The sequence below is a fragment of the Camelus dromedarius genome, chromosome 8 (genome assembly GCF_036321535.1).
Source record: "Camelus dromedarius isolate mCamDro1 chromosome 8, mCamDro1.pat, whole genome shotgun sequence".
In the NCBI taxonomy this organism is placed as follows: domain Eukaryota; kingdom Metazoa; phylum Chordata; class Mammalia; order Artiodactyla; family Camelidae; genus Camelus; species Camelus dromedarius.
The window spans coordinates 12,000,082-12,017,032 of NC_087443.1; positions in this window are offsets into that span (position 1 = coordinate 12,000,082).

Genomic DNA, 16,951 nt, shown 5'->3' on the forward strand with positions numbered 1-16,951 from the left:
TGGGAACACAAAGTTCCTTTTCAATTGCAAATTGCACTCCATAAATATATTTGGGTTTGTACTAGCTCCAACTCGGTTTTACAGTGAAAACTGCAGGAACTTCAAACCGGAAATAGGAAACAGACTGAGAAAACAGAGTAAAAGATTCTCCTGCAACCCGTTCCCTTTGTACTAGATAAACGAACGTCTCTCCACATGCTCAGTTCTGAGAGATAAGTGTGTGTGAAAGCCGTCCTTCAACTAGCTTGTTTGGAATACAAAGTTCCTTTTCAGTAGCAAACTACAGTCCATACATATATATTGGGAGGTACTAGCTCCAAATCGTTTTTACAGTGAAAACTGCAGGAACTTCAAACCGGCACTAGGAAACACACTGAGAATTCAGAGTAAAAGTTTCTCCTGCAAACCGTTCCCTTTGTGCTAGATGAACGAACGTCTCTCCACATGCTCAGTTCTGAGAGATAAGTGCGTGTGAATGCCGTTCTTCACCTAGCTTCTTGGGAACACAAAGTTCCTTTTCAGTTGCAAACTACACTCCATACATATATATGCGGAGGTACTAGCTCCAACACGGGTTTACAGTGAAAACTGCAAGAACATCAAACCGGCACTTGGAAACACACTGAGAAAACAGAGTAAAAGTTTCTCCTGCAAACCGTACCTTTGTGCTAGGTAAATGAACGTATATCCACATGCTCATTTCTGAAAGATAATTGTGTGTGAAAACCTTACTTCAACTAGATAGTTTGGAATACAAAGTTCCTTTTCAGTTGCAAACTACACTCCATAAATATATATGGGGAGGTACTACCTCCAACTCGGTTTTACAGTGAAAACTGCAGGAACTTCAAACCGGCACTAGGAAACAGACTCAGAACTCAGAGTAAAAGTTTCTCCTGCAATGCATTCCCATTGTGCTAGATGAACGAACGTCTCTCCACATGCTCAGTCCTGAGAGATAAGTGCGTGTGAAAGCAGTCCTTCAAATAGCTTGTTGGGAATACAAAGTTCCTTTTCAGTTGCAAACTACAATCCATACATTTATATGGGGAGATATGAGCTCCAACTCGGTTTAACAGTGAAAACTGCAGGAACATCAAACCGGCACTATTAAACACACTGAGAAACCAGAGTAAAATTTTCTCCTGCAACCCGTTCCCTTTGTGCTAGATGAACGAAAGTCTCTCAACATGATCACTTCTGAGAGGTAAGTGCGTGTGAATGCCACCCTTCACCTAGCTTGTTGGGAACACAAAGTTCCTTTTCAGTTGCCAACTACACTCCATACATATATATGGGGAGGTACTAGCTACAACTCTGTTTTACAGTGAAAACTGCAGGAACTTCAAACCGGCACAGGAAACACACTGAGAATTCAGAGTAAAAGTTTCTCCTGCAACCCGTTCCCTTTGTGCTAGATGAACGAAAGTCTCTCCACATGCTCAGTTCTGAGAGATAAGTGCGTGTGAAAGCCGTTCTTCACCTAGCTTCTTGGGAACACAAAGTTCCTTTTCAGTTGCAAACTACACTCCATACATATATATGGGGAGGTACTAGCTCCAACCCGGGTTTACAGTGAAATCTGCAAGAACATCAAACCGGCACTTGGAAACACACTGAGAAAACAGAGTAAAAGTTTCTCCTGCAAACCGTACCTTTGTGCTAGGTAAATGAACGTATATCCACATGCTCATTTCTGAAAAATAAGTTTGTGTGAAAGCCTTACTTCACCTAGCTTGTTGGGAATACATAGTTCCTTTTCAATTGCAAACTACACTCCATACATATATATGGGGATGTACTAGCTCCAACTCGGTTTTACAGTGAAAACTGCTGGAACATCAAACCGGCAGTAGGAAATATACTGATAATCCATAGTAAAAGTTTCTCGTGCAACCGGTTCTGTTTGTGCTAGATGAACGAACGTCTCTCCACATGCTCAGTTCTGAGAGATATGTGTGTGAAAGCCGTCCTTCACATAGATTGTTGGGAACACAATGTTCCTTTTCAGTTGCAAACTACACTCCATACATATATATGGGGAGGTACTAGCTCCAAATCGGTTTTACAGTGAAAACTGCAGGATCTTCAAACCGGCACTAGGAAAAAGACTGAGAAACCAGAGTAAAAGTTTCTCCTGCAACGCGTTCCGTTTGTGCTAGATGAACGAAAGTCTCTCCACATATTCAGTTCTGAGAGATATGTGTGTGTGGAAGCCATCCTTCACCTAGATTGTTGGGAAAACCAAGTTCCTTTTCAGTTGCCTACTACACACCATACATATATATGGGGAGGTACAAACTCCAACTCGTTTTTACAGTGAAAACTGCAGGATCTTCAAACCGGCACTAGGAAACAGATTGAGAATCCAGAGTACAACTTTCTCCTGCATCCCTTTCCCGTTGTGCTAGATGAAAGAACGTCTCTACACATGCTCATTTCTGAGAGATATGTGAGAGTCAAAGCCGTCCATCACCTAGCTGGTTGGGAACACAAAGTTCCTTTTCAGTTGCCAACTACAATCCATACATATATATGGGGAGGTACTACCTACAACTCGGTTTTACAGTGAAAACTGCAGGAACTTCAAACCGGCACTAGGAAACACACTCAGAACCTAGAGTAAAAGTTTCTCCTGCAATGCATTCCCATTGTGCTAGATGAACGAACGTCTCTCCACATGCTCAGTCCTGAGAGGTAAGTGCGTGTGAAAGCAGTCCTTCAAATAGCTTGTTGGGAATACAAAGATCCTTTTCAGTTGCAAACTACAATCCATACATTTATATGGGGAGATATGAGCTCCAACTCGGTTTAACAGTGAAAACTGCAGGAACATCAAACCGGCACTATTAAACACAAGGAGAAACCAGAGTAAAAGTTTCTCCTGCAACCCGTTCCCTTTGTGCTAGATGAACGAACGTCTCTCAACATGATCACTTCTGAGAGGTAAGTGCGTGTGAATGCCACCCTTCACCTAGCTTGTTGGGAAAACAAATTTCCTTTTCAGTTGCAAACTACATTCCATACATATATATGGGGAGGTACTAACTCCAAATCGGTTTTACAGGGGAAAACTGCAGGAACTTCAAACCGGCACTAGGAAACACACTGAGAAACCAGAGTAAAAGTTTCTCCTGCAACACGTTCCCTTTGTGCTAGATGAACGAACGTCTATCCACATGCTCAATTCTGACAGATATGTGTGTTTAAGCCGCCCTTCACCTAGATTGTTGGGAACACAAAGTTCCTTTTTAGTTGCAAACTACACTCCATACATTTATATGGGGAGGTACTAGCTCCAACTCGGTTTTACAGTGAAAATTGCAGGAACTTCAAACTGGCACTAGGAAACAGACTGAGAAACCAGAGTAAAAGTTTCTCCTGCAACGCGTTCCTTTTGTGCTAGATGAACGAACGTCACGCCACATGCTCACTTCTGCGAGATAAGTGTGTGTGAAACCCGTCCTTCAACTAGCATGTTGGGAATACAAAGTCCCTTTTCAGTTGCAAACTACATTACATACATATATATGGGGAGGTACTATCTCCAACTCTGTTTTACAGGGGAAAACTGCAGGAACTTCAAACCGGCACTAGGAAACACACTGAGAAACCAGAGTAAAAGTTTCTCCTGCAACCCGTTCCCTTTGTGCTAGATGAACGAACGTATCTCCAAATGCTCATTTCTGAAAGATAAGTGTGTGTGAAAGCCTTACTTCACCTAGCTTGTTGGGAATACAAAGTTCCTTTTCAGTTGCAAACTACACTCCATACATATATATGGGGAGTTACTAGCTCCAACTCGGTTTTACAGTGAAAACTGCAGGAACTTAAAACCGGCACTAGAAAACATACTGAGAATCCAGAGTAAAAATTTCTCCTGCAACCCGTTCCCTTTTTGCTAGATGAACGAACGTCTATCCACATGCTCAATTCTGAGAGATATGTGTGTTTAAGCCGCCCTTCACCTAGATTGTTGGGAACACAAAGTTCCTTTTCAGTTGCAAACTACACTCCATACATATATATGGGGAGGTACTAGCTCCAACTCGGTTTTACAGTGAAAAATGCAGGAACTTCAAACTGGCACTAGGAAACAGACTGAGAAACCAGAGTAAAAGTTTCTCCTGCAACCCGTTCCCTTTTTGCTAGATGAACGAACGTCTCTCCACATGCTCAGTTCTGAGAGATAAGTGCGTGTGAAAGCCGTCCTTCACCTAGCTTCTTATGAACACAAAGTTCCTTTTCAGTTGCAAACTACACTCCATACATATATATGGGGAAGTACTAGCTCCAACCCGGGTTTACAGTGAAAACTGCAAGTACATCAAACCGGCACTTGGAAACACACTGAGAAAACAGAGTAAAAGTTTCTCCTGCAAACGGTACCTTTGTGCTAGGTAAATGAACGTATATCCACATGCTCATTTCTGAAAGATAATTGTGTGTGAAAGCCTTATTTCAACTAGATTGTTTGGAATACAAAGTTCCTTTTCAGTTGCAAACTACACTCCATAAATATATATGGGGAGGTACTACCTCCAACTCGGTTTTACAGTGAAAACTGCAGGAACTTCAAACCGGCACTAGGAAACAGACACAGAACCCGGAGTAAAAGTTTCTCCTGCAATGCATTCCATTGTGCTAGATGAACGAACGTCTCTCCACATGCTCAGTCCTGAGAGATAAGTGCGTGTGAAAGCAGTCCTTCAAATAGCTTGTTGGGAATAGAAAGTTCCTTTTCAGTTGCAAACTACAATCCATATATTTATATGGGGAGATATGAGCTCCAACTCGGTTTAACAGTGAAAACTGCAGGAACTTCAGACCGGCACTATTAAACACACTGAGAAACCAGAGTAAAAGTTTCTCCTGCAACCCGTTCCATTTGTGCTAGATGAACGAACGTCTCTCAACATGATCACTTCTGAGAGGTAAGTGCGTGTGAATGCCACCCTTCACCTAGCTTTTTGGGAACACAAAGTTCCTTTTCAGTTGCAAACTACACTCCATATATATAAATGGGGAGTTACTAGCTCCAACTCGGTTTTACAGTGAAAACTGCAGGAACTTCAAACCGGCACTAGGAAACATACTGAGAATCCAGAGTAAAAATTTCTCCTGCAAACCGTTCCCTTTTTGCTAGATGAAAGAACGTATCTCCAAATGCTCATTTCTGAAAGATAAGTGTGTGTGAAAGCCGTCCTTCAACTAGCTAGTTGGGAATACAAAGTTCCTTTTCAGTTGCAAACTACACTCCATATATATAAATGGGGAGTTACTAGCTCCAACTCGGTTTTACAGTGAAAACTGCAGGAACTTCAAACCGGCACTAGGAAACATACTGAGAATCCAGAGTAAAAATTTCTCCTGCAACCCGTTCCCTTTTTGCTAGATGAACGAACGTCTATCCACATGCTCAATTCTGACAGATATGTGTGTTTAAGCCGCCCTTCACCTAGATTGTTGGGAACACAAAGTTCCTTTTCAGTTGCAAACTACACTCCATACATTTATATGGGGAGGTACTAGCTCCAACTCGGTTTTACAGTGAAAACTGCAGGAACTTCAAACTGGCACTAGGAAACAGACTGAGAAACCAGAGTAAAAGTTTCTCCTGCAACGCGTTCCTTTTGTGCTAGATGAACGAACGTCACGCCACATGCTCACTTCTGCGAGATAAGTGTGTGTGAAACCCGTCCTTCAACTAGCATGTTGGGAATACAAAGTCCCTTTTCAGTTGCAAACTACATTACATACATATATATGGGGAGGTACTATCTCCAACTCTGTTTTACAGGGGAAAACTGCAGGAACTTCAAACCGGCACTAGGAAACACACTGAGAAACCAGAGTAAAAGTTTCTCCTGCAACCCGTTCCCTTTGTGCTAGATGAACGAACGTATCTCCAAATGCTCATTTCTGAAAGATAAGTGTGTGTGAAAGCCTTACTTCACCTAGCTTGTTGGGAATACAAAGTTCCTTTTCAGTTGCAAACTACACTCCATACATATATATGGGGAGTTACTAGCTCCAACTCGGTTTTACAGTGAAAACTGCAGGAACTTAAAACCGGCACTAGAAAACATACTGAGAATCCAGAGTAAAAATTTCTCCTGCAACCCGTTCCCTTTTTGCTAGATGAACGAACGTCTATCCACATGCTCAATTCTGAGAGATATGTGTGTTTAAGCCGCCCTTCACCTAGATTGTTGGGAACACAAAGTTCCTTTTCAGTTGCAAACTACACTCCATACATATATATGGGGAGGTACTAGCTCCAACTCGGTTTTACAGTGAAAAATGCAGGAACTTCAAACTGGCACTAGGAAACAGACTGAGAAACCAGAGTAAAAGTTTCTCCTGCAACCCGTTCCCTTTTTGCTAGATGAACGAACGTCTCTCCACATGCTCAGTTCTGAGAGATAAGTGCGTGTGAAAGCCGTCCTTCACCTAGCTTCTTATGAACACAAAGTTCCTTTTCAGTTGCAAACTACACTCCATACATATATATGGGGAAGTACTAGCTCCAACCCGGGTTTACAGTGAAAACTGCAAGTACATCAAACCGGCACTTGGAAACACACTGAGAAAACAGAGTAAAAGTTTCTCCTGCAAACGGTACCTTTGTGCTAGGTAAATGAACGTATATCCACATGCTCATTTCTGAAAGATAATTGTGTGTGAAAGCCTTATTTCAACTAGATTGTTTGGAATACAAAGTTCCTTTTCAGTTGCAAACTACACTCCATAAATATATATGGGGAGGTACTACCTCCAACTCGGTTTTACAGTGAAAACTGCAGGAACTTCAAACCGGCACTAGGAAACAGACACAGAACCCGGAGTAAAAGTTTCTCCTGCAATGCATTCCATTGTGCTAGATGAACGAACGTCTCTCCACATGCTCAGTCCTGAGAGATAAGTGCGTGTGAAAGCAGTCCTTCAAATAGCTTGTTGGGAATAGAAAGTTCCTTTTCAGTTGCAAACTACAATCCATATATTTATATGGGGAGATATGAGCTCCAACTCGGTTTAACAGTGAAAACTGCAGGAACTTCAAACCGGCACTATTAAACACACTGAGAAACCAGAGTAAAAGTTTCTCCTGCAACCCGTTCCATTTGTGCTAGATGAACGAACGTCTCTCAACATGATCACTTCTGAGAGGTAAGTGCGTGTGAATGCCACCCTTCACCTAGCTTGTTGGGAACACAAAGTTCCTTTTCAGTTGCAAACTACACTCCATATATATAAATGGGGAGTTACTAGCTCCAACTCGGTTTTACAGTGAAAACTGCAGGAACTTCAAACCGGCACTAGGAAACATACTGAGAATCCAGAGTAAAAATTTCTCCTGCAAACCGTTCCCTTTTTGCTAGATGAAAGAACGTATCTCCAAATGCTCATTTCTGAAAGATAAGTGTGTGTGAAAGCCGTCCTTCAACTAGCTTGTTGGGAATACAAAGTTCCTTTTCAGTTGCAAACTACACTCCATATATATAAATGGGGAGTTACTAGCTCCAACTCGGTTTTACAGTGAAAACTGCAGGAACTTCAAACCGGCACTAGGAAACATACTGAGAATCCAGAGTAAAAATTTCTCCTGCAACCCGTTCCCTTTTTGCTAGATGAACGAACGTCTCTCAACATGATCACTTCTGAGAGGTAAGTGCGTGTGAATGCCACCCTTCACCTAGCTTGTTGGGAACACAAAGTTCCTTTTCAGTTGCAAACTACACTCCATATATATAAATGGGGAGTTACTAGCTCCAACTCGGTTTTACAGTGAAAACTGCAGGAACTTCAAACCGGCACTAGGAAACATACTGAGAATCCAGAGTAAAAATTTCTCCTGCAAACCGTTCCCTTTTTGCTAGATGAAAGAACGTATCTCCAAATGCTCATTTCTGAAAGATAAGTGTGTGTGAAAGCCGTCCTTCAACTAGCTTGTTGGGAATACAAAGTTCCTTTTCAGTTGCAAACTACACTCCATATATATAAATGGGGAGTTACTAGCTCCAACTCGGTTTTACAGTGAAAACTGCAGGAACTTCAAACCGGCACTAGGAAACATACTGAGAATCCAGAGTAAAAATTTCTCCTGCAACCCGTTCCCTTTTTGCTAGATGAACGAACGTCTATCCACATGCTCAATTCTGAAAGATATGTGTGTTTAAGCCGCCCTTCACCTAGATTGTTGGGAACACAAAGTTCCTTTTCAGTTGCAAACTACACTCCATACATTTATATGGGGAGGTACTAGCTCCAACTCGGTTTTACAGTGAAAACTGCAGGAACTTCAAACTGGCACTAGGAAACAGACTGAGAAACCAGAGTAAAAGTTTCTCCTGCAACGCGTTCCTTTTGTGCTAGATGAACGAACGTCACGCCACATGCTCAGTTCTGAGAGATAAGTGTGTGTGAAAGCCGTCCTTCAACTAGCTTGTTGGGAATACAAAGTCCCTTTTCAGTTGCAAACTACATTACATACATATATATGGGGAGGTACTATCTCCAACTCTGTTTTACAGGGGAAAACTGCAGGAACTTCAAACCGGCACTAGGAAACACACTGAGAAACCAGAGTAAAAGTTTCTCCTGCAACCCTTTCCCTTTGTGCTAGATGAACGAACGTATCTCCAAATGCTCATTTCTGAAAGATAAGTGTGTGTGAAAGCCTTTCTTCACCTAGCTTGTTGGGAATACAAAGTTCCTTTTCAGTTGCAAACTACACTCCATACATATATATGGGGAGTTACTAGCTCCAACTCGGTTTTACAGTGAAAACTGCAGGAACTTAAAACCGGCACTAGAAAACATACTGAGAATCCAGAGTAAAAATTTCTCCTGCAACCCGTTCCCTTTTTGCTAGATGAACGAACGTCTATCCACATGCTCAATTCTGAGAGATATGTGTGTTTAAGCCGCCCTTCACCTAGATTGTTGGGAACACAAAGTTCCTTTTCAGTTGCAAACTACACTCCTTACATATATATGGGGAGGTACTAGCTCCAACTCGGTTTTACAGTGAAAACTGCAGGAACTTCAAACTGGCACTAGGAAACAGACTGAGAAACCAGAGTAAAAGTTTCTCCTGCAACGCGTTCCTTTTTTGCTAGATGAACGAACGTCACGCCACATGCTCAGTTCTGAGAGATAAGTGTGTGTGAAAGCCGTCCTTCAACTAGCTTGTTGGGAATACAAAGTCCCTTTTCAGTTGCAAACTACATTCCATACATATATATGGGGAGGTACTAACTCCAACTCTGTTTTACAGGGGAAAACTGAAGGAACTTCAAACCGGCACTAGGAAACACACTGAGAAACCAGAATAAAAGTTTCTCCTGCAACCCGTTCCCTTTGTGCTAGATGAACGAATGTCTCTCCACATGCTAATTTCTGAGAGGTATGAGTGTGTGGAAGCCGTCCTTCACCTAGATTGTTGGGAACACAAAGTTCCTTTTCTGTTGCAAACTACACTCCATACATATATATGGGGAGGTACTAGCTCCAACACTGTTTTACACGGGAAAATTGCAGGAACTTCAACCCGGCACTAGGAAACACACTGAAAAACCAGAGTAAAAGTTGCTCCTGCAACCCGTTCCCTTTGTGCTAGATGAACGAAAGTCTCTCCACATGCTCAGTTCTGAGAGATAAGTGCGTGTGAAAGCCGTTCTTCACCTAGCTTCTTGGGAACACAAAGTTCCTTTTCATTTGCAAACTACACTCCATACATATATATGGGGAGGTACTAGCTCCAACCCGGGTTTACAGTGAAATCTGCAAGAACATCAAACCGGCACTTGGAAACACACTGAGAAAACAGAGTAAAAGTTTCTCCTGCAAACCGTACCTTTGTGCTAGGTAAATGAACGTATATCCACATGCTCATTTCTGAAAAATAAGTTTGTGTGAAAGCCTTACTTCACCTAGCTTGTTGGGAATACATAGTTCCTTTTCAATTGCATACTACACTCCATACATATATATGGGGATGTACTAGCTCCAACTCGGTTTTACAGTGAAAACTGCTGGAACATCAAACCGGCAGTAGGAAATATACTGATAATCCATAGTAAAAGTTTCTCGTGCAACCGGTTCTGTTTGTGCTAGATGAACGAACGTCTCTCCACATGCTCAGTTCTGAGAGATATGTGTGTGTGGAAGCCATCCTTCACCTAGATTGTTGGGAAAACCAAGTTCCTTTTCAGTTGCTTACTACACACCATACATATATATGGGGAGGTACAAACTCCAACTCGTTTTTACAGTGAAAACTGCAGGATCTTCAAACCGGCACTAGGAAACAGACTGAGAATCCAGAGTACAACTTTCTCCTGCATCCCTTTCCCGTTGTGCTAGATGAAAGAACGTCTCTACACATGCTCAGTTCTGAGAGATATGTGAGATTCAAAGCCGTCCATCACCTAGCTGGTTGGGAACACAAAGTTCCTTTTCAGTTGCCAACTACAATCCATACATATATATGGGGAGGTACTACCTACAACTCGGTTTTACAGTGAAAACTGCAGGAACTTCAAACCGGCACTAGGAAACACACTCAGAACATAGAGTAAAAGTTTCTCCTGCAATGCATTCCCATTGTGCTAGATGAACGAACGTCTCTCCACATGCTCAGTCCTGAGAGGTAAGTGCGTGTGAAAGCAGTCCTTCAAATAGCTTGTTGGGAATACAAAGTACCTTTTCAGTTGCAAACTACAATCCATACATTTATATGGGGAGATATGAGCTCCAACTCGGTTTAACAGTGAAAACTGCAGGAACTTCAAACCGGCACTATTAAACACAAGGAGAAACCAGAGTAAAAGTTTCTCCTGCAACCCGTTCCCTTTGTGCTAGATGAACGAACGTCTCTCAACATGATCACTTCTGAGAGGTAAGTGCGTGTGAATGCCACCCTTCACCTAGCTTGTTGGGAAAAAAAATTTCCTTTTCAGTTGCAAACTACATTCCATACATATATATGGGGAGGTACTAACTCCAAATCGGTTTTACAGGGGAAAACTGCAGGAACTTCAAACCGGCACTAGGAAACACACTGAGAAACCAGAGTAAAAGTTTCTCCTGCAACACGTTCCCTTTGTGCTAGATGAACGAACGTCTATCCACATGCTCAATTCTGACAGATATGTTTGTTTAAGCCGCCCTTCACCTAGATTGTTGGGAACACAAAGTTCCTTTTTAGTTGCAAACTACACTCCATACATTTATATGGGGAGGTACTAGCTCCAACTCGGTTTTACAGTGAAAATTGCAGGAACTTCAAACTGGCACTAGGAAACAGACTGAGAAACCAGAGTAAAAGTTTCTCCTGCAACGCGTTCCTTTTGTGCTAGATGAACGAACGTCACGCCACATGCTCACTTCTGCGAGATAAGTGTGTGTGAAACCCGTCCTTCAACTAGCATGTTGGGAATACAAAGTCCCTTTTCAGTTGCAAACTACATTACATACATATATATGGGGAGGTACTATCTCCAACTCTGTTTTACAGGGGAAAACTGCAGGAACTTCAAACCGGCACTAGGAAACACACTGAGAAACCAGAGTAAAAGTTTCTCCTGCAACCCGTTCCCTTTGTGCTAGATGAACGAACGTATCTCCAAATGCTCATTTCTGAAAGATAAGTGTGTGTGAAAGCCTTACTTCACCTAGCTTGTTGGGAATACAAAGTTCCTTTTCAGTTGCAAACTACACTCCATACATATATATGGGGAGTTACTAGCTCCAACTCGGTTTTACAGTGAAAACTGCAGGAACTTAAAACCGGCACTAGAAAACATACTGAGAATCCAGAGTAAAAATTTCTCCTGCAACCCGTTCCCTTTTTGCTAGATGAACGAACGTCTATCCACATGCTCAATTCTGAGAGATATGTGTGTTTAAGCCGCCCTTCACCTAGATTGTTGGGAACACAAAGTTCCTTTTCAGTTGCAAACTACACTCCATACATATATATGGGGAGGTACTAGCTCCAACTCGGTTTTACAGTGAAAAATGCAGGAACTTCAAACTGGCACTAGGAAACAGACTGAGAAACCAGAGTAAAAGTTTCTCCTGCAACCCGTTCCCTTTTTGCTAGATGAACGAACGTCTCTCCACATGCTCAGTTCTGAGAGATAAGTGCGTGTGAAAGCCTTCCTTCACCTAGCTTCTTATGAACACAAAGTTCCTTTTCATTTGCAAACTACACTCCATACATATATATGGGGAAGTACTAGCTCCAACCCGGGTTTACAGTGAAAACTGCAAGTACATCAAACCGGCACTTGGAAACACACTGAGAAAACAGAGTAAAAGTTTCTCCTGCAAACGATACCTTTGTGCTAGGTAAATGAACGTATATCCACATGCTCATTTCTGAAAGATAATTGTGTGTGAAAGCCTTATTTCAACTAGATTGTTTGGAATACAAAGTTCCTTTTCAGTTGCAAACTACACTCCATAAATATATATGGGGAGGTACTACCTCCAACTCGGTTTTACAGTGAAAACTGCAGGAACTTCAAACCGGCACTAGGAAACAGACACAGAACCCAGAGTAAAAGTTTCTCCTGCAATGCATTCCATTGTGCTAGATGAACGAACGTCTCTCCACATGCTCAGTCCTGAGAGATAAGTGCGTGTGAAAGCAGTCCTTCAAATAGCTTGTTGGGAATAGAAAGTTCCTTTTCAGTTGCAAACTACAATCCATATATTTATATGGGGAGATATGAGCTCCAACTCGGTTTAACAGTGAAAACTGCAGGAACTTCAAACCGGCACTATTAAACACACTGAGAAACCAGAGTAAAAGTTTCTCCTGCAACCCGTTCCGTTTGTGCTAGATGAACGAACGTCTCTCAACATGATCACTTCTGAGAGGTAAGTGCGTGTGAATGCCACCCTTCACCTAGCTTGTTGGGAACACAAAGTTCCTTTTCAGTTGCAAACTACACTCCATATATATAAATGGGGAGTTACTAGCTCCAACTCGGTTTTACAGTGAAAACTGCAGGAACTTCAAACCGGCACTAGGAAACATACTGAGAATCCAGAGTAAAAATTTCTCCTGCAACCCGTTCCCTTTTTGCTAGATGAACGAACGTCTATCCACATGCTCAATTCTGACAGATATGTGTGTTTAAGCCGCCCTTCACCTAGATTGTTGGGAACACAAAGTTCCTTTTCAGTTGCAAACTACACTCCATACATTTATATGGGGAGGTACTAGCTCCAACTCGGTTTTACAGTGAAAACTGCAGGAACTTCAAACTGGCACTAGGAAACAGACTGAGAAACCAGAGTAAAAGTTTCTCCTGCAACGCGTTCTTTTTGTGCTAGATGAACGAACGTCACGCCACATGCTCAGTTCTGAGAGATAAGTGTGTGTGAAAGCCGTCTTTCAACTAGCTTGTTGGGAATACAAAGTCCCTTTTCAGTTGCAAACTACATTACATACATATATATGGGGAGGTACTATCTCCAACTCTGTTTTACAGGGGAAAACTGCAGGAACTTCAAACCGGCACTAGGAAACACACTGAGAAACCAGAGTAAAAGTTTCTCCTGCAACCCTTTCCCTTTGTGCTAGATGAACGAACGTATCTCCAAATGCTCATTTCTGAAAGATAAGTGTGTGTGAAAGCCTTACTTCACCTAGCTTGTTGGGAATACAAAGTTCCTTTTCAGTTGCAAACTACACTCCATACATATATATGGGGAGTTACTAGCTCCAACTCGGTTTTACAGTGAAAACTGCAGGAACTTAAACCGGCACTAGAAAACATACTGAGAATCCAGAGTAAAAATTTCTCCTGCAACCCGTTCCCTTTTTGCTAGATGAACGAACGTCTATCCACATGCTCAATTCTGAGAGATATGTGTGTTTAAGCCGCCCTTCACCTAGATTGTTGGGAACACAAAATTCCTTTTCAGTTGCAAACTACACTCCATACATATATATGGGGAGGTACTAGCTCCAACTCGGTTTTACAGTGAAAACTGCAGGAACTTCAAACTGGCACTAGGAAACAGACTGAGAAACCAGAGTAAAAGTTTCTCCTGCAACGCGTTCCTTTTTTGCTAGATGAACGAACGTCACGCCACATGCTCAGTTCTGAGAGATAAGTGTGTGTGAAAGCCGTTCTTCACCTAGCTTCTTGGGAACACAAAGTTCCTTTTCAGTTGCAAACTACACTCCATACATATATATGCGGAGGTACTAGCTCCAACACGGGTTTACAGTGAAAACTGCAAGAACATCAAACCGGCACTTGGAAACACACTGAGAAAACAGAGTAAAAGTTTCTCCTGCAAACCGTACCTTTGTGCTAGGTAAATGAACGTATATCCACATGCTCATTTCTGAAAGATAATTGTGTGTGAAAACCTTACTTCAACTAGATAGTTTGGAATACAAAGTTCCTTTTCAGTTGCAAACTACACTCCATAAATATATATGGGGAGGTACTACCTCCAACTCGGTTTTACAGTGAAAACTGCAGGAACTTCAAACCGGCACTAGGAAACAGACTCAGAACTCAGAGTAAAAGTTTCTCCTGCAATGCATTCCCATTGTGCTAGATGAACGAACGTCTCTCCACATGCTCAGTCCTGAGAGATAAGTGCGTGTGAAAGCAGTCCTTCAAATAGCTTGTTGGGAATACAAAGTTCCTTTTCAGTTGCAAACTACAATCCATAAATTTATATGGGGAGATATGAGCTCCAACTCGGTTTAACAGTGAAAACTGCAGGAACATCAAACCGGCACTATTAAACACACTGAGAAACCAGAGTAAAATTTTCTCCTGCAACCCGTTCCCTTTGTGCTAGATGAACGAAAGTCTCTCAACATGATCACTTCTGAGAGGTAAGTGCGTGTGAATGCCACCCTTCACCTAGCTTGTTGGGAACACAAAGTTCCTTTTCAGTTGCCAACTACACTCCATACATATATATGGGGAGGTACTAGCTACAACTCTGTTTTACAGTGAAAACTGCAGGAACTTCAAACCGGCACAGGAAACACACTGAGAATTCAGAGTAAAAGTTTCTCCTGCAACCCGTTCCCTTTGTGCTAGATGAACGAAAGTCTCTCCACATGCTCTGTTCTGAGAGATAAGTGCGTGTGAAAGCCGTTCTTCACCTAGCTTCTTGGGAACACAAAGTTCCTTTTCATTTGCAAACTACACTCCATACATATATATGGGGAGGTACTAGCTCCAACCCGGGTTTACAGTGAAATCTGCAAGAACATCAAACCGGCACTTGGAAACACACTGAGAAAACAGAGTAAAAGTTTCTCCTGCAAACCGTACCTTTGTGCTAGGTAAATGAACGTATATCCACATGCTCATTTCTGAAAAATAAGTTTGTGTGAAAGCCTTACTTCACCTAGCTTGTTGGGAATACATAGTTCCTTTTCAATTGCAAACTACACTCCATACATATATATGGGGATGTACTAGCTCCAACTCGGTTTTACAGTGAAAACTGCTGGAACATCAAACCGGCAGTAGGAAATATACTGATAATCCATAGTAAAAGTTTCTCGTGCAACCGGTTCTGTTTGTGCTAGATGAACGAACGTCTCTCCACATGCTCAGTTCTGAGAGATATGTGTGTGAAAGCCGTCCTTCACATAGATTGTTGGGAACACAATGTTCCTTTTCAGTTGCAAACTACACTCCATACATATATATGGGGAGGTACTAGCTCCAAATCGGTTTTACAGTGAAAACTGCAGGATCTTCAAACCGGCACTAGGAAAAAGACTGAGAAACCAGAGTAAAAGTTTCTCCTGCAACGCGTTCCGTTTGTGCTAGATGAACGAAAGTCTCTCCACATATTCAGTTCTGAGAGATATGTGTGTGTGGAAGCCATCCTTCACCTAGATTGTTGGGAAAACCAAGTTCCTTTTCAGTTGCTTACTACACACCATACATATATATGGGGAGGTACAAACTCCAACTCGTTTTTACAGTGAAAACTGCAGGATCTTCAAACCGGCACTAGGAAACAGACTGAGAATCCAGAGTATAACTTTCTCCTGCATCCCTTTCCCGTTGTGCTAGATGAAAGAACGTCTCTACACATGCTCAGTTCTGAGAGATATGTGAGAGTCAAAGCCGTCCATCACCTAGCTGGTTGGGAACACAAAGTTCCTTTTCAGTTGCCAACTACAATCCATACATATATATGGGGAGGTACTACCTACAACTCGGTTTTACAGTGAAAACTGCAGGAACTTCAAACCGGCACTAGGAAACACACTCAGAACCTAGAGTAAAAGTTTCTCCTGCAATGCATTCCCATTGTGCTAGATGAACGAACGTCTCTCCACATGCTCAGTCCTGAGAGGTAAGTGCGTGTGAAAGCAGTCCTTCAAATAGCTTGTTGGGAATACAAAGATCCTTTTCAGTTGCAAACTACAATCCATACATTTATATGGGGAGATATGAGCTCCAACTCGGTTTAACAGTGAAAACTGCAGGAACTTCAAACCGGCACTATTAAACACAAGGAGAAACCAGAGTAAAAGTTTCTCCTGCAACCCGTTCCCTTTGTGCTAGATGAACGAACGTCTCTCAACATGATCACTTCTGAGAGGTAAGTGCGTGTGAATGCCACCCTTCACCTAGCTTGTTGGGAAAACAAATTTCCTTTTCAGTTGCAAACTACATTCCATACATATATATGGGGAGGTACTAACTCCAAATCGGTTTTACAGGGGAAAACTGCAGGAACTTCAAACCGGCACTAGGAAACACACTGAGAAACCAGAGTAAAAGTTTCTCCTGCAACACGTTCCCTTTGTGCTAGATGAACGAACGTCTATCCACATGCTCAATTCTGACAGATATGTGTGTTTAAGCCGCCCTTCACCTAGATTGTTGGGAACACAAAGTTCCTTTTTAGTTGCAAACTACACTCCATACATTTA